General features: G+C 43.5%; 1 long non-coding RNA gene across 1 annotated transcript; it reads right to left on the reverse strand.

Moving 5' to 3' along the window:
- Positions 1–4,544: 4,544 nt before the first annotated feature.
- Positions 4,545–11,869, reverse strand: LOC141573869 (uncharacterized). Its single transcript, XR_012500238.1, has 2 exons — positions 11,807–11,869; positions 4,545–7,506 (listed from the first exon to the last, which is right to left on the reverse strand). It is a non-coding gene; the product is annotated as an uncharacterized LOC141573869 (long non-coding RNA).
- Positions 11,870–19,480: the final 7,611 nt, after the last annotated feature.

The raw sequence follows: 19,480 nt of genomic DNA on the forward strand, positions 1-19,480 counted from the left end.
AAGTCAAGGTCCCAACGGTGCCTCCAGGCCCTGTGTCATCTGTGCCCCGTTCTTTCCCGACCTCCTCTCCTGCCTCCTGTCTCCTGGACTCCAGCCGTGGCCGCCCTTCCCCAAAGCCTCCCTCTTTGAGCTGCTTCTCCCCTCCTCCCCTCACATGGCCCACTCCCTCACCCCCTTCAAGTCTTTGCTCCTTTGAAAAAAAGACTAAAGACCTTATCTCAGTCTAATGTATTTATCAAGGTAGGTCAGTGGTATGATTTCCCAATTTATACTTATTTCCAACAGAAAGGTTTGGAAAAATGTTTCAGCAATAGAAGACCCAGCTCTGGAATATCCAGAATCCTCATCTCCCTTTATTCCGGATAACAGAAGGATGGAAATTAAGTGGTCTTCTTGGCACAAATATCCTCTCCCTCAGCAACCTGTACCACCATTCTGTCTCTAAAGAGCAGGGAAAAATCCTCTTGTCAATTGAGTATGACCAGTGGTATGAACGGGACCCCGACTGCCCTCGTTAAAATGGTAATCTCCTCCACACGTTCCCTTTCCACAGCCCTTATTACTATAGTGTTTTAAATTATGGTTAAAATGTACCTCACATAAAACTGGCCATTTTAACCAGCTGTAAGCACACAGTTCGGTGGCATTAAGTTCACTCACGTTGTTGTGCAGCCGTCACCACCGTCCACCTCCAGAACTCACTTCATCTTCCCAAACTGAAACACTCAGTCCCCCTCTCCCGCCCCCAGCCTCTGGCCCCCACCCTTCCACTTCCTGTTTCTATGAATCTGACCCCTCCAGGTACCTTATATAAGTAGAGTCGTATAATATTTGTCCTTTTGTGTCTGGCTTATTTCACTTAGCATCAGGTCCTCAAATTTCCTCCCTGTGGTCGCAAGTGTCAGAATTTCCCCCTTCTCCAAGGCCGAATAGCATCCTGTTGTATGGCTGGACCACGTTGTGTTTATCCATTCATCCGTGCATGGATACCTGGGCTGCTTCCGCTTGTTGGGTGTTGAAAATAATGCCTTGTCTTTTCATATTGTGTAAAGTTACATTCCACGAGAGCAGAGATTGTTGTCTGCTTTGATTGTCAATGTATTTCACATGCTTGAAAACAGAGCCTAGTGCCTAGTAGGTGCTCAGCAAATATTCTGAATGGATGGATGGATGGATGGATACATGCATGCGCTCTTTGCCTGTTGCTGTTGTTGGCTGTGTTAAGCTCTCCTGTTATGCTTTGGAGGTTGTGTTAAGCTCTCCTGTTATGCTTTGGAGGTTGTAGGTCCATTTGGTCATCACTGAGCAGGCACCTGCTCTCAGCTGGTGCTGGTCCAGGCCTGCTCCCACTCATTCATTCATTCATTCATATTTATTTTGCTTCTACTGTGTGCTGGGTCGTGGGCCAGACATGTGGCCCATGGTGAGCAAAACCAGGCTCTGTCCCTGATTTTCTGGGCTCTAGTGGGGACCCACAAAGACATCAGTCAGGTAATCGCACAGTTTTGGAAGTTCTTTGTATATTCTTTTTTTTTCTTTTAAATGAATATTTATTGGCATGGAAAGATTCTCTTGATATTTTCTTTTTTAAAAACACCTTTATTGTGATATGGTTCCTGTATAGTAAACGACACGTATTTCTCTTTATGTATCCTTGATTCAAGTCTTTTGTTGGCTATGTGATTTGTAAATAATTTCTCTAAGTCTGTGATTTGCCTTTTCTTTCACTTATCAGAGTCTTTTGGAGAGCAAATGCTTTTCATTTTAATGAGGTCCAGTTTATCCATTTTTCCCTTTAGGGATATGTGAGGATAGGTTTTTTTTTTTTTATTGTTGTAAAATGTGATGTAAAAATTACAATTAGTGGCCCGTTAGTACGTTCAGAATGTTTGTACAATCATCACTACTATCCACTTACAGACATCTTTTTAGGGGAGCAGGGAGGTAACTAGGTTTATTTGTTTATTTATTTTTAAATAGAGGTACAGGGGATTGAACCCAGGACCCTGCACACACTAAGCACAAGCTCTACCACTAAGCTATCCCCTGCCCCCCGCTGCAGACGTTTCCATCACCCCAGAAGGAAACCCCTGCTCATGCCTTCCTCCTCGGAGCCCCTGCTTCCTGTCCCCGTGGATCTGCCCACTCTGGACATTTCACAGACAGATGGAGCCGTATCACATGTGGCCTTTTGTGCCTGGCTTCTTTCACGCAGCACGATATTTTCAGATGATAGATTTTTGGGGGTCAGACTGTGGCTGTACGATGACAGTCTGCATTATGGGTGGGTCCTTCACCAGCCTAACTTCCATCAACTCCGGGCTTCCTGGCCCCTTCCTCTCTTCCAACCCAACTGCCTGTCCCTTCCCAGTGCCTTGTTCTCCAGCCCCTCCAGGGAAATCAGTCCTCAGCTGCTTCCTCCTCCTCCCCCTCCACACCCTCTCCCAGCTGAGAGCCCCCATTCTGGTTCTCTGTGCACATCTGGTCCAGACATTTGGCTCTGTCCTGGGCATCCCCGTGGAGTTCTAGCTCACGTCTCACCACTAGGTCTCCTACCACCACCCTGTCCTTCATCATCCAGCCTGCTCTCCCAGATTTCTTCTTTCCCATCATCAACCCCCAGTGGTCACTTACAAGCAGAACATGGGTATGAAAAGGGACTTCAGAGCGTTCATTCACTGGCCTAATACACTTGGGCAAGCCACTCAGCCTCCCTACGCCTTAGTTTCCTCCTCTGTGATGAGATGATAGCACCTGTCTCTTGGTCATCGTGGAGATCACATGGGGCAGCCCTCGGTCATTGCAGAGAAGAAGGTTGGCGATTGGCAGATTGTATTTAACAAAGTGGCCACACCAATAGCCCCTGTCCCTAATGTTCTAGGACCTTGTCATGATATCAAGAGATGGAGTGTAAGCACCCCCCCCCCGAATCTGGGCAAATTAATGACTCATAACTAGTGTGACATAAATGACACTAAGTGACTTCCACCCACAGAATCCATCAACATCATAGAAGGGTTGTTCTCTGCCTCTAGGTTGTGGACTGTCTTGTTACACAGCATTGGTAACTAGAACAAGGATAAAGATGTTGTCTTGCCAATTCTGTCTTCTTATATATCTGAATCTGGCCACTTCTCCCTGTCCATCTCCGTGGCCACCATCTTAGCTTGGGCCCTTGTCTTTGACTTGCATCAAATTGCAGACTTGTCTTTCTGCTTCCTGTCTTGACCCTCCCAGCCTCCTTTCTCCCACACACATCTTTTTAAATTGCAAACATGGCCCAATCACCTTACCTAATCCTTACCCACGTAATGACTCCCAGTCATTTCTAATTAAAGTCTGGAGAGGTTAATCACAACATTAAAAGATTCATAGTGTAGAGAAATGTAACTCACTATAAGGAGGTACTTCACCTTATTTTATCCCAGCCCACTCCAATCCTGCCTCGAAAAAAAAAAAAAAAAAGACAAAGAATGTGATAGTGCTCAGAGCATTTGATATTTTTGGAAACAGAAAGTAGGTTCTTTACTTGGGAAACATGTAAGTACTCTGAGTCCATGCATCCATGAAAAATTACTTTAAAACCCTTCAGGCTCTGAGAATTCCAGATCAAAAGGTAAAAAATGATATATTCTTGAGTTAGTCATTGAATTGAGTATGGAAAAATTAAATATAATTTAGTCCTGCGTGATTTTCAACCATGCAACGGCTCTTAGGTACGTCAACAGTGAGAAAGAAGACATGGCTGGGGATGGGTGCATGACGCCCAGGGGAGCAGACACAGGCATTCGGGATCCTTCTTGATAAACAAACATCTACTCCACTGGACTCACCAACCCAGCATCTCCCCCAAATTCACCTTTTAAGCATCGGCAGACAGAACGGATAAAACTTTGAACTTAAAATAGGATGCTTGCTTTCTGGCAAGTGTATTTTAAAGGCTGTATTTTTTAAACCTTCAGAGGTTGTTTTTAACTGATCCTTTGGAATATGAGGCTCCACGAGGCATAATTTCAGGTTGTAGCTGTTTCTGAAATGCAAATAGAGAGGACCTCCTTCCTTGTTGCTTACACGGTATGTGGCCAAGATCACTTTGGGAACTGTAGTAAAATTTCAGAGTCAACGGAGCAAATGAAAAAAGCCTTTTCAAAGTGGGAAAATGGAAACATCTTTTAAAAATGCCCTTTGTCTTTGAACCGTGAAGTTTTGCCTTGAAAATGGCAGCTTGCCCCTGTCGTATTTAGAGCTACAGTCTCCAAAGCCTCAAATTCTTCTGTTGAAAGGCACTTCCTTCTGCTATTTTATATCGCCTTCCTGGTTTTGTCTAATCTCACCCAGATTACGGTCATATTTCTTGGGGGTTTAATGTGCGTATGAAAATTTCAAACGCAGAGTCTTTGTTCCGCAGCCTTGACTTTTCGTGCACCCTTAGACATATTTTGGGACTCTTACAAAGAAGAATGTTTTGCTTTAAATAATCTTATGTCTTTAAACCTACTTTGTCATGTTCGACTTCTAAAATTTTCATGCATTCTGATGAGGTATTCTATTTAGAGAGTATTTTGTTTTAATTAAGCCCATCTTAAGAGACATTTGGTTTTTGCCAAGAATGTGCTCTCTCCCTTACAAATCAGTTATATTTATAACACTCATAAACTAAGTTATTAGCAAAGGCAAAATTTTAGCTGTGCTGTGGCTGTGTCTTCTAAGTTCATGGGGAATTAAAGAGAGTCAGAACAGGCCAAGTCAAAACACGGCGGCCAGTCAAGACACTATGAACACACGTGGACTCTACTTTCAGTAATTTTTTCTTCTGAAATGCTTTAAAATTTTTTTTAACTTTTTTTTAAATTAAAAATATTTTGGGGGGAAGTAATTAGGTTTGTTTATATTACTTTAATGGAGGGACTGGGGATTGAACCCCAGACCTCATGCATACTAGGCATGCACTCTACCACTGAGCTATACCCTCCCCAAAAGTGTTTTATAGAAAAATTTCTCGTCTCTGAAAAAGAATGCAGAGGCTAGGTTGCTATGTTTGTGAGCAAATTATGGAGAAAAGCTTCATTAGAAACTAATTCTTCTTTTGTTCAATTAGGCTGCATTGAAAAATTCAAGTTTCTCTTTTCCTGAATGTTACAATATACATCCACATAACAGAATACAAAGAAAATACAGAAAAACACAGACATAAAAATTAAAGTCATCCATCTCTTATCAAAAGGCAACCAATATTAGTATTTTGGTCTCTTTTGTTGGTAATATTTTATACTTTTTTCTGTTTATGAGGGTAAGATCATATCATACATGCAATTTTTATACTGCTTTTTTATGGTGGTAAAATACACATAACTGAAATCTACTATTTTAACTGTTTTTGTTGTTGTTTTTTGTGGGAGGTAATTAGGTTTTTGTTTTTTTTTAAACGGAGGTGCTGGGGATTGAACCCAGGACCTCATGCATGCTAAGCATGCGCTCTACCACTGAGGTGTACCCACCCCCGTTTTAACCATTTTTGAGTGTTCAGTTGAGTGGCATTAAGGACATTCTCATTTTTGCATCACCATCACCACCATCCATCTCCAGATCTTTTTCATCTTCCCAAACTGAAACTTGTACCCATTAAATAGTAACTCATCATTCTCCCTTCCTTCCAGCCCCAGACAAACATCATTCTACTTTTTGTTGCTATGAATCTGTCTCTACGTTAGCCTGCCTTTTAAACAACATTCTATCACAAGCATTCTTCTATATTATTAGGGTCACTTTATGACTGATCAGTATTCTGCTGTATGGATTTGTGAAATGGTTTACCGAACTGTAGCCCTACTGTTGATTGGTCTCCTAGGCTTTTTGTTTTTAAATTTTTCCATTATAGATAATGCTTTGATCAGCAATTGTACTTTATAGGATAAATTCCTAGAAGGAGAATTATGGGGTGACAGTGTGTGAACATTTGAAAAGCTTTTTAAAGATATGGTCAATTTACTCTTCCTATAGGGTTTTATGAGCCTTCTCCAGCACAGGTAAATCTCTCTCTCTCTGTCTCTCTTTTTTCTTCCTTTTTGCTAATTGCATTGCTGGTAAGCTTGAATTTATTTATTAATTTTAAAAATCATTTATCATCGTGTGTGAATGACCTGTTGTATTCAGCTTATTACGCAGGGGTTAAAATGGCAGCAAAACCTAAGTTTGCTGGGATGAAGCTACTTTTCTGAATAATTCCACAGGAACACTGACTTTTGGGGTGTACTGCTGAGCTCAGTGGGGCACACTGCAAATCAGTCATGTCAGATTTCAGATCTCATCTAGGCTTTTCCTGCTTTCTAGCAAATTTCTGAGCTGCTCTCTTTTGCAGGAAAGGGGCCTCCTGAAGGGGCTGGGACGTGGATCCTAAGCTGTGTGATGGGGGCAACGAATCACCTCTCTGAGCCACCCCATCCACTCCAAGGGCTTGCCTAGCTCTAAAACCCACGGGAAGGGGAGGGTTTAGCTCAAGTGGTAAAGCACATGCTTAGCTTACACAAGGTCCTGGGTTCAATCCCCAGTACCTCCTCTAAAAGTAAATAAGTAAATCTAACTACTCCCCGCTGCCAAAAAAAAAAAAAAAAAAAAAAAATCCACGGGAATAATAACACACATTTAAAGTCTCCAGGCTCACTTGAGCTCTGACAAGGAAAGTGTGTGGCACACAGTAGGCACACAATAAATGCTAGTTCCCACCTAGGTGATTCCATTTCTGATGGCAGCGTCAGCAGAATGTGATGAGGTGGTAACGTTTGTCACTCTCCCTTATACATCGATTCTCTAGAGGGAGGTAGTGGGTGGGTCCTCTCTGATCCTCAGTGGTGAGTTTCCGTAGTGAGTCCTCCACTGCTATTTCCCTCCACGATTCACGTGGTGGCATGTTGGCTGATGAGTAGCCGTTGTGATCCAGGAATGACCCTCAGTTCTGTTAACTGGAAAACCCACACAGTCTGAAGAGCTGGAAGGGACTTTGGAACCCACAGAGGTCACATGTGGTTTCTCTTATTTCTGCTTGAATGCTTCATGTGATGTGGTGCTCACTACACCACGGGGTAGACAATTACATCATTGGACAACTGTTCCCAGGGTGTCGAGCTGACCAGGGAAGGAAACAGGGAGGTACGTTCCTGGCAGAGGAAAAGTCATAGTTTGAGTCTCTTCATTACTCCTTGTCTTGTGTTTTCTGGGAGACACTTTGTTTTCAATCCTCCAGGACAGACAAATGCAATGTCTATAATTAACTGTGTCTGTTATTAAATTCCACACCTTCATGGATAATTCTTGCTGAGGTGCATGGAATGCAACGTGAGGGAGTAACATGTGCCTCGGAAGTCATAGGAGCTCAGACCCGCCTGGTGGGACCCAAATGAAAAAACTCCTCCAGCCTTTGAGCTACAAGCTGTGTCCTCGTCACGGAACTTGTCACCGCGTCCTCACACACCATTTCTTGCTCCCAAGGAAGAATTCCTAGGATTGAAACTGATAAATAAGTCAACTGTTAGTTGTCAGTGATGGCCAGGGACGAGGGTGAGACATAAATAAACAGGTAACATTCAAATTGCATTCTACCTGCTATCATTGTAATGTCTCCTCCTATCAAACTTTCCATAAGGAGCAGAGTGGGGCTACTTTGGAAGGTGGTTCCTTTTCCCTTTCTATTTTTTTTCTTCCTTCCTGACCTTGTGGGGTGTGCATGATGCAAGGGCTGGGTACTCCTAGCCCAAGTAAAAAGATGGCATGGAAATGTTAGATGATGTGCTTATAGGAGAGAAACGGCTAGAAATTAAACAGATGGGATCCCACGCGCTGTTTTTGGAAAACCAAAGCCAAAGTTCAGTTTGATTGCATGGCCAAGCCCCCTCTACGTTAGACCCCCGACCTGGGATTTCCTACCAGAAGACAGGCTTATACTGTTTCAGCTTCAGAATCCACAACCACATCAGCTCCACATCTGGCAGATGAATCTGTGGGCAGCTCCCCGTGGTTTCTGGTTCTGGGAGATTCAGGTGAGGACCAGACAGCAGGAGGACTTTCAGAGAAGCCACCTTCCTCTGTCTTCCCCCTCTCTTTCCAGATTCTGATTAGTAATAATTAATTTTTCCTTTTAAGCCTCTCTGGCTGTTCTTTTGGACTAGGCTAAAGCACACTTTGCTTTTTTTTTTTTTTTTTTAATTTCCTTTTATTCTAATCACAACATCCCTCCGGGCTGAAGCTTCTGCTCAGAAACCTGGCAATTAGAAGAGGCAGCCAGTCTTTTTAGCACTTCGTTTCAAGCCCAGTCATCAATAATTAACCTGAAGTTACGCTCAGCACACAAATGGACGGGGTGCAACTGGCGATGGCGTGGCCACTTTCCCTCCTGGGTTTTTACCCGCTTCGGGAAATCCAGCAAGCGGATGCAGGTCTTTCCATTAGCAGGAATGGGCTGCCGGCTCTGGAACACTTAGTGAGCCGCTTTTCTCCCGCACTTAAACTTGAGAGTTGTTCACGAAGCCGTCGTCTGAGACTCAGGACAGCATTTTCTCCCACCAGCATCTCCAGGCCCCCTAAGGCTGCAACTGCCTTGTACACATTTTATTTTGACCTCCTGCCAAGTCAGTCTCATCCCTGGGGATGACGGTGGAGGGTAGAAAGTAGATTCAGAAGAGGCTGGGTCAGTTTGACCCAGATCCAGTTCTTGGCTGAAACAGTCATGGTGAAGAGGTGGCTAAGATGGGTTGATTTTCTTTCTTCCTCCCTCCCTTCCTCCCTTCCTTCTTTCTTCCTTTCTTCCCATCTTTCCTTCTTTCTTTTTTTATTTCTTTCTTTATGTCTCTCTTTTTCCTTCCTCACTTCCTTCTTTCTTTCTTTATTTCAATTGATGTGAAATTCACATAGCATAAAATTAACCATTTTAATCACAAAAGGGCAAATACTGTATGATTCCACTTATATGAGGTCCCCAGAGGAGTCAGATTCCTCGAGACAGAAAATAGAAGGGTGTCTGACAAAGGCTCAAGGAGGGGGAACAGGGAGTTAGTGTTTAATGGGGACAGAGTTTCAGTTTGGGAAGATGAAAAAGTTCTGGATATGGACGGTGGTGGTGATGGTTGCACAACAGTGTAAACGTACTTAATGCCACTGAACTGCATACTTAAAGATGGCTAAAATGGTACATTTTACGTGATGTAGATTTTACCAAAAAAAGTCTGTAAATTTTTTAATTTAACAACGTTAAAGTGTAAATTCAGTGGCAGTCAGTACATCTGCAATGTTGTGCAAGCACCACCTCTAACTAGTTTCCGAACATTTTCGTCCCCAAAGGAAAGCACATACCCGTTAGCAGTCCCTTCTCATCCACTACGTGTCCCCCACCCCGTCCCTGGCAACCACCAAGTTGCTTTCTGCCTCTGTGAATTTATTTATTCTAGATATCTTGTACAAACGGAATTGCGAACTATGTGGTCTTCCGTGTTTGGCTTCTTTCACAGAGGGTCATGTTTTAGGGCTTCATCGATATCGCAGCATGTCACTGCTTCATTCCTTCCTGTGGCTGAGCAGTGTTTCATCGCACAGATCTCCCACCATCTGTTCATCCATCCCCCATTGATGGATGACAGACACTCGAGATGTTCCCACCTTTGGCTCTTGTGAATCGCGCTGCTGCGCACGTGTGTGGACCAGGATTTGCTTGGGCACCTGGGCTGGGATGGCTTAGCTGCTTGTGGCTCTCCACTTCTTTCTCGCCTTGTCAAGAAGGCTGTCCTTCCCCACCCATGGCCAGGTTGGTCCTGCTGGGGCCTCCTGCAGCATCGCTTGGAAAACCTGCTAGGTGACACGTCTCAGAGGGTCACAGCCTTCGGAGGCCACCCTGCAATTAGTCAGCTGCCTGATCGTGCTCCCTGGGGAGGGTGCTCAGCGACGTGGGTGGGTGGTTCTGTCATCGGTTTTCTAGATGCGCCACCGAAGGAAGGGGAAATCACAGCCTCTGAGAGGCAGGTGCGTGGAGAATCCATCTCCCTGAGTCACCTTTCGGCACACCCTACTTCCAGGTCCCTGGGTATCCTGTCTCACCTCAACTTTAGTGTGAACAGGATGTGTATTGAGGTGAAATTCACATTCACATACAGTTAACCTAATGGAGGCATGGGGATTGAACCCAGGACCTTGTGCAAGCTAAGCATGCACTCTACCACTGAGCTATACCCTCCCTACATAGAATTAACCATTTTAAAATGTACAATTCAGGGGTGGATGCACAAGGTCCTGGGTTCAACCCCCAGGACCTCCATGTAAAATATTAGATGTATTCTTTTTAAAAATGTACAATTCAGTGGCATTTAGTACAGTCACAATGTTGAGCCACTGCATCTCCATTTAGTTCCAAAGCATTGGCATTGCCCCCAAATAAACCCCCATCCGCATGAAGCAGTCACTTCCCAACCCAAACCCTTTGACCTGTCATTTAGAAATTCAATTCTACATGTGAAGCTGGGCCCCTGGACCGGTGTCCACACCACATGGTAGGGGCTTAACAAAGATGTGACAGAAGATGAGAAAAGAAGCGGGGGCAGGTGAGGACATTGGTCATATCTGATAAGGCTCAGGACTCCCTGGGACGTGTGCTATTCCAACAGTAACTGAATTGTTTTCCCTCTTCTGTGTTCCCAAGTCTTGAAGAACAGGGGCAGTGGAGGCAGGACCATGGCCACTCCCTCCAGTTTCTACCTGTGTGGTGTCGGGCAAGTTAATCGATGTCACTGAGACTCGGCTTCCTCACCTCTAAGGGAGCCTAACAGTCACCATCTGGCAGGGTGGCCGGAGGGCACTTAGCACTGAGGCTGGCATACACACCCTGAATATTGTCCTTGTTCAGGCTGGAGATGGTGGTGATGCTGGGGGACAGTGGTAAGGAGGATGTTGCTGATGGTGGTAGTGGTGGAGGTGCCAGGGGAAAGCCACTCACTCTGATTGCCTGTTCTGATCTTAAATCCAGGAGTGTTAAAAGGAGCCAGGAAGGTAAAGAATGAGGAAGATTAAAAAACTAAAAATAGACTTATCACATGATCTAGCAATCCCACCCCTAAGCATACATCCAGAGGAAACACTAATTTGACAAGATACAGGTACCCCAATGTTCATAGCATCACTATCTACAATAGCCAAGACATGGAAGCAATCTACATGTCCATCGACAGATGACTGGATAAAGAAGTTGTGGTTTACATATACGATGGAATACTACTTAGCCATAAAAAAGAATAAAATAATGCCATTTGCAGCAACATAGATGGACCTGGAGATTGTCATACTAAGTGAAGTAAACCAGAAAGAAAAACACCATATGATATCAGTTATATGTGGAATCTAAAAAAATGACACAAATGAACTCATTTACAAAACAGAAACAGACTCACAGACATAGTAAACAAACTTATGGTTCCCAAAGAAGAAAGGGGGTAGGGGAGGGATAAATTAGGAATTGGGGATTAGCAGATACACACTATATAAAATAATAACAAGATCCTACTGTACAGCACAGGGAACTATACTCATTAGCTTGTAATAACCTACAATGAAAACGAATAGGAAAAGGAATATATATACATTATAGGTATAACTGAAGGGCTATGCTGCATGCCAGAAATTAACACAACATTGTAAACCAGTTATATTTCAATTAAAAAAAAAAAAAAAAGAAGGAGAGAAAGACTTATGAGGACTTTGCCTCCACTCAGGAGAAGCCCAGAGAACTTGAAAACCTTTTAAGAAATTAGGACACTGTCTCACCCTGACTCACCTGTTCCGACAGGGTGTCTCCCTGAGATGGTCCGGAAGGCCTTGTTTCTTCTCACCTTTGAACTTGGACGCTGTGGAGGAGGGTTGGAAAGGCGGTGACTAAGCTCCCAGCCAGCTGACAGGCAGCCTTGTGCTGAGCCAGCAGGCGCCGGGAGAGTGCGCCCCGGGCAGCGCATTCATGTGGTGGTGCAGGAATGTGATTTTTCTTTGCTGTTTTTCCAGCTCTTCTTTTACACCCGGAAAAATGATGCATGCTTGAGGGTGTGTCCCCTTTTTTCCCTCTTGTGCAGAAGACACTTCTTCAGTTCCCAAATCGGATCTGGAATTCAGTCTCCTTGTGTGGGAACCGCAGTGATTATCCAAGGATGGGGGCGACTTCCTCCCCTCTGGGCATCCTTAGCAAGATGCCACTTACCCCAGATCACCCGGAAGACAGAATCTGGCTGTATTAGTTTCCTCGTGCAGCGGTGACAAATGACCATGAACTGGCTGGCTTAAGAATAGCAGAAATTTATTCTCTGTAGAATAGAGGACAGTCCTGGAGGCTGGAAGTCTGAAATCAGGGTGTGAGTAGGGCCGACCTGAGCCTCTCTTCCAGCTTTGGTGGTGTCCCCCCAACCCCCGCCGCTTTCCTTAGGTTGTGGATGCCTCCAGTCTTTGCTGCTATCACGTGGCTGCTATCACAGTGGCTCTCCCCTGTGTGTGTCCTCTCTTTTTCTTGGGGACATCAGTCTCTGGATGTAGGGCTCACCCACCCTAATCCGATATGGCTTCATCTTAGCTGATTCCATCTGCAAAGACCCTAATTCTAAACAGGGCGCATTCTGAGGTCGTGGGTGGGTATGAATTTGGGAGGGAGAGACTCTATTCAATTCAATACACAAACAAAAACTACAAATGGCAGCAATGATCCCCAAATCCCAAACCTACAAACCTGATGCATAGAAACAGATTCAAAGCCAGGCAACCCATGTTCCCCTTCTTCTAAGCGCTACTGCATTTTGTGGGTTTTTTTTTTTTTTTTTTTTTGCTTTTTTGGTTTCTTTTTTATTTTATTTATGTATTTATTTATTTTAAAAAATTGAAGTACAGTCAGTTACAATGTGTCAATTTCTGGCGTACAGCACAATGTCCCAGTCATGCATATACATACACATATTTGTATTCATATCCTTTTGGTTTCTTTTTTAGATTAAACTTCTGTAGCTCCCTTGCGCCCCTTCCCAGTGAACACCACCCTGCCCCAGGTAGCTGCTGTGCAGGTGGGGCCCTCCTGGGAACAATTAGAGGTACAATGAGTTCATTGAGGGGACTTCCATGTGTTCATTGCTAGTATATAGAAATACAATTGATGCTTACTTTTTGGTGGGGATGTAATTAGGTTTATTTATTTTTAGAGGAGCTACTGGGGATTGAACCTAGGACCTCATGCATACTAAGCATGTGCTTTACCACTTGAGCTATACCCTCCTCCAGTTTTCATATGTTGGTCTTCCATCCTGTGACCTTGTTGAATTCACTTACTTATAAGTCCCAGGAAATTTTGTTTTTATAGATTCCTTGGAATTTTCTGTGTAGACAAGCACATTGTCTATAAATAGAAAGACTTTTGTTTTTCCTTTGGCATTTGTGTGCCTTTTCTTTCTTCTTCTGCTTTATTGTTCTCGCTAGAACTTCCAATACTATACTGAATGGCAGTGGTGAGGCTGAAACTCTGGCTTTGTTCCCAATTTTAGGGGAAAGGCATCACTTTCAAAACTGAGTCTGATGTTAGCTATAGATGTTTTGTGGATTTTTTTCTTTACCAAGTTAAAAAAGTCCCTCTTAATGCCTAGTGTCTGAGAGTTTTTAAACATGAATAAATGGTGAATTTTGTCAAATGCTTTTTCTGCATCCATTGATATGATCATGTAATTTTTCTTCTTAGCCTATTAATGTGATAGATGACAGTGATTGATTTTCTGACTGTTGACCCAGCTTTGCATCCCTGGAATAGACCCCACTCAATCCTGGTGTATAATTCTTCTCATGTATTGCTAAGTTTTTGGTTAACATTTTGTTAAGGATTTTTGTATGTATTTTCATGACAGATGTCTGTAGTTTTCCTTTTTGGTACTGTCTTTGTCTGGTTTTGGCAAAAGGGTAATACCCGCTTTATAAAATGAATTGAGAAGTGTTCCCTTCACAAGTCTTTTCTGGAAGAGACTGTGTAGAATTGACGTTCATTCTTTAAACATCTTGTAGACTTCTCCAGTGGTACTCCCCGGGTCGGAAGGCTTCTCTTTTTGGGAGTTTTAAAATTATGAATTCAATTTCCTTAACTGTTGTAGGCTTTTAAAATCACCTATTTCTGTTTGGGTGAGTGGTGACAGTTTCTGCTCTTTGAAGGACTGGTCCATGTTGTCTAAGTTGTCAAATTTATGAATGTATAGTTTTCATAGTATGCCTTTATTATCCTTTTAGTGTCTGCAGGCACTGTTTCCGTCCTGACATCGGTAATGTGTGTTTTCCCCCTCATTTTCCTTTGTCAGTCTTGCTAGAAGCTTGTCCATTTTAAAGCTTTTAAAAATTAATTAAATAATTAATTTTATTGTGTTAAAATATATAGAGCATAGATGTTGTTACTGTCTCACTGCTTTCAACATTTTTTTCCATTTCTTTATTTTCAACATTTTCCAATGATGTGTCTTGGTATGGACGTCTTTGGATTCATCCTCTTCAGTATTTGTTCAGCTTCTTGAATATGTAGGTTTAGGTCATTTGCCAAATTGGGGAAGTTTTTCAGCCATTATTTTTTCAAAAATTTTTTTCAACTCCACCCTCTTTCTCCTCTCTTTCTGAAGCTCTGATGACAAGACTGTTGGAACTTTTGTTATAGCCCCACAGATGCCCGAGGCTCTGTTTATTTTTTTACAGCCTGTTTTCTCTCTGTTGTTCAGATTGGGTTTCTGTTGCTCTGCCTTCAAGTTCACTGATTCTTTCCTCTGTCCCTTTCTGTCTGCTGTGAGCCCATCATTGGTTTTTTTTTTTCTTTAGTTTGGTTATTTTGTTTTCAGTTCTAAAATTTCCATTTGATTCTTCCTTGTATCTTCTGTTCCTTTGTTAAAATTTTCTGTTTCTTTGCTGAGACTTTCTACTTTTTTCATTTGTTTCGAGTGTGTTTGCAATTGCTTGCTGAAAACTTTTCTAATAGCTGCTTCGGAATCTTATTCACGTTATTCTGACATCTCTGTCATCTTGGTATCGGCACCTATCAATTGTCTTTTCTCATTCAACCTGGATTTTCCTGGTTCTGGTGTGCAGAGTAATTTTCAATTGTTTCTTAGATTTTTTGGTATTGTTTCAAGACTCTGGGTCTTAGTTAATATTCTTATTACGTCTGCCTTCAGTGAACCTCCAGCAAAGGAGGGGGGTTCCTTCTCACTACTGCCGGGTGGGGGTGGAAGTCCAGCTTCTGCACTTGGCCTCTGCGGACTTCCTGGGTTTGGGGGAAAGGGTACCTTGTTACTGCTGAGTAGAGGTGGAAGTTAAGGCTCCCTCTAGGCCCCTGCTGATACCACCATGGCTGGGAGTGGCTGGGGTGCTTAATCACTGCTCCCTGTGGCCTCCGTTGGTGCAATGAGCAGGTAGATGGCCTTGTCCCTGCTGAAGGTGGTCAAAGGTCTGGTTCTCCTTCAGACCTTCTCTGGCACCACTCTGCTGCCTGGCAGGAATGAAAGTCCGGGTTCCCTCCCTGGCCTTCTCCAGCACCAACGTGGGAGAGGGGGCCTCGGTTTGGGATACCTCCTTTCAACCCGAGTGGGGTGGAGAGCTAGCTCCTCCCCCACCCTTTTACTGATTTTGGTGGGGGGTGGGGCTGGCTGGAGTAGAGCTTTTTTCTGTCTTGCTGGGCTGTACCTTTCCTGATCCTCCGTCCAGAGAGAGGAGGCTTTTGTTGTAGCTTTTCCTTCTTTGTTTGCACCGGTTGGTGTGTCTGGTTTCTGGCTTCTTCAGCATCAAGTATGGGATCTCTGAGTCACAAAGAAAACTAAGGGCGCTCACTACCATGTTGTTCTTTGATTCCCGAGGTCCCTAGTCCTTCTGTCCTTGTCTTACAAAGTCTTCTTGCATTTGGTTCGTATGTAATGTTTATGGATTTTTGGTTGTACTTAGCAGAAGAAAGAGGAAAAAGTACATCTACTCCTTCTTTCTGGAATCGAAGTCTGTTCAAGCTACATTATTTTTAACAACAAAAGCAGTCAGGATGTTCAGACTCTGCCCCATGTATTGTTAAAGGAGGGGAAAGAGCGATTTAATATCACATCATTGGGCAACGTGATTGGAAGACAAGCAATCACTCGTACATTTACAAGGGTCCTCAACAGTGTGTTTATGTATTTAAAACTTCAGTGATAAATTTTAATAACATTTATTAAATGCTAAAAATGTATTGACCAAACAGATCTTTAAAAATTAAACTAGTATGATTAATTTATTATTGAGGGAGAAGTATTTGACTGAGGCATGCACACCAGACCCTTCCCCTCCCCACCCCTTTTGTTCCCCTAAGAAAAGGCACCTTGCCAGCTGCATGGAGGTGTGGTGAAGATTTCTGGGGCTGCTGTAGTCACTCTGGGTGCTGAGGTCTGACAGGGCCATCATTAAAAGTCATCGACTACTGGCTCTTCTTGAATCCCCAGGGCCTGTATGGTTGGGGTCTTAAGAAACAGGTTGTTGAATGAATAAAACAACATCAAAGGAGGGGCACAAACTCCCCAGATTCCCCTATGGAACTGCACATGTATGACCATGGCCCTGAGAATCCATCACTTTAGAGACCTGATGAAGTGTGGGATGATTCGCAAGCAGAGGGCGTGGAGTGTGGGAAGGTATGTTCTAGAAGACAGACTTGGAGGAAAACACAGCAGCTAGAAGGTGGCAGTGAAGGAGAGGAGCCCTTGCCGAGAAGCAGCTTTGCCTCTCGATCTTGTCTTGGATTCTGTCGCTTGTGAGTGAGGGAGTGCAGATGCTTTCTGCCTCTGTATGTAAGAATGATGTGCACTGGTAGAATGCTTACTGTGTGCCATGCACTGTTGGTGTATGATAGCATCTGGTTCTGGCTCTTAGAGTTCCTGTATGGGGCAGAGTTGTTGCTGGTTCCATTTCAGATGCAGCAACCAAGGCACAGAGGGGCAAAGCAACTTGCCCAAGATCAAACAGCCAAGAAGTGGAAGTGCTTGGGCCATCTGACTTTAGAACCTGCACTGTCCACCAGCAGAGGTGGTGTGCCGTGATGCATCATGGCTGGGACCTCATGACCTTACTGGACATTATGTGGCATCTTTGGAAAGTCAGCAAATGACCAGGACTCAAGGCTGGTTTTTGCCATCCTACAAGTCAAATTGCAGGCCCATATCTGCTTGGGCACAGTTAGGCTCCCTGGGTCACACAAGAGCCTGTGGCAAGTGTCGTTCTCTCACTTGGTTGCTGGCTGAGAGCACAGTTTCTGTTCAGAGGACCATGGTCACAGACAGCTGTTCTATGTCCTGATGTTCATCATTTTCACCTTTTTTCTTTTTAATTGCCTGTCCAATAGTCCATTCTGCACCCCAGGATGGATTTCCCTGATGACTTTAAGCTGCACACAGCAGACTCTGACCAACTTCTGAAAGGGACTTTTTTAAATTAAAATTTTTTTTTTTTGTTTTTGTTTTTAGTAGGTCAGGGACGTACTATAAAAATGAAGAACGAGATAAAAATAACACCACTTTTTATTACTACAGAAGACATCTTGCATCTGATAACTCTTAATATCCATGCTGCTTTGAGTGGGTATTCATAATGCCTTTCTTCCAGAGACAAATAGCTCAGAATGACGGCCAAGTTATTTTTTCCCAGTTTACCACTAATGAGAAACTTGACCGCCTTTGTTCTTTCAAAAATGCAAGGGACTAATCAATCTAAAAGGAATTAAGCTGCCCTTGGTAACGTGAGGCCAGAGAAGTGATGTCAATTGTGTGGATTCCAGCGGGAGAGAACAAGACCAAGGTGGACTGCACTGAACAATGGGAAAGGGAGACGAGACACTGTGAAGGACATGATGTCTGGGCTTTTGAAAATTTAATGTGGATGTGACTTGACACTTGGACCCCTGTTGTCTGCCTGGGCAGAGTGGAGAATGCTAGCCTGCACAAGATCATCCCTATTCCAATGAGATGTTTTCGTTCTCCATGAAATTAGATTTCGGAAAAGACTGCTTTCCTTTCCTGACTGAGCCGGCAGCGAGCTGGCCCCTGTGTGTGCCTTCGCCAGGCCGGACCAGACCCCCAAGCAGATGTAATGGATTAATTGAGGTTTTCCATCTGCTGACCATCACCGCTGTCTCTGCATTTCTTGACCAGTATCAGAGGAGCCGGGAACTGCTCTGTGCAGGCGGCGTGGGAGGCCTCTTTCAGGCTGGGCAGAGGCAAAACTGGCCTTGGCAGCGTTTTGGCTATTGTGACCTTAGTGCTGGGCAAGGACACGTCTGTCCAATTTCACAGAGTTTCACTTGGAGAAGGAGATGAATGTACAAAGGAGACGTCCTCTGACCTTTCTGGAATGTGCATATTCTTGATTTCTTAAACCATTTCTGCAACGGTCAAAGGGCTGATTAATGAGTTTCAACATGTTTTCAAGATGTCTTCTATTTTCCATTGTCCTGTTCACTGAACAGCGATACCAGATCTGTTGCCTTCTCCTGTCCTTTGATATGGCCAGGCCCTGCAGTGGGTTACAGGCACAGTAAATACAGCCTACAGCCTTGGTCTGAAGGAGTTTCAAGGCTGCAAACCCAATGCAACAGGAAACAGCAAACACTGTGAGAAAGTCTGTAAAGAGGGTGGGACGTCAACATTTCAATTCAATAATTATTTGTGTAATTATTTGCTTAATGGCTGTACTCCTTCTAGGCCACAAGTCCCTTGAGGACAGGAACTGAATCTATCTTTTTCTTCTTTGTATTCCCAGCACCTGGGACAGTGCTTGAACCCCAGCAGGTGCCTAAATATGTATTGTCTGACAGAATGATTGCAACAAGGTTTTGGGTTTAATACTTGTTATCTTGGTGTGATATCTGCTCCATGAATTATTTTTCTTACAGGTTTACTTATAAAGCTTTCAATATCTGAGTAACATACAAATAAACTGGACATAAAGTGAGTGCCTATTTTTCTAAAATGTTTTTTCTCTTTCTCCCATGTAAAAAAGACTGAAGTATAGCTGATTTACAGTGTTACATTAGTTTCTGGCATACAGCATAGTGAATGTTTTGTATATGTATATATACATTCTTTTTCATACTCTTTTTCATTACAGGTTTCTGCAAGCCATTGAATGTAGTTCCCTGTGCTCTACAGTAGGACCTTGTTTATCTGTTCTGTATATAGTAGTTTGTATCCGCCAGTCCCAAACTCCCAGTTTATCCCTGGCTCCCTGCTTCCCTTTCTGGTTACCAACCATAAGTTTGTCTGTGTCTGTGAGTCTCTTTCTGTTTTGTAAATAAGTTCGTTTGTGTCATTTTTTAAGATTCCACATATAAGTGATATCATATCTTTCTCTGGCTGACCGACTTCATTTAGTATGATCATCTCTAGGTCCATCCATGTGGCTGCCAATGACATTATGTCATTCCTGTTTATGGTTGAGTGGTAAGTGG

The sequence above is a fragment of the Camelus bactrianus genome, chromosome 18 (assembly GCF_048773025.1).
Source record: "Camelus bactrianus isolate YW-2024 breed Bactrian camel chromosome 18, ASM4877302v1, whole genome shotgun sequence".
Taxonomy (NCBI): Eukaryota; Metazoa; Chordata; class Mammalia; order Artiodactyla; family Camelidae; genus Camelus; species Camelus bactrianus.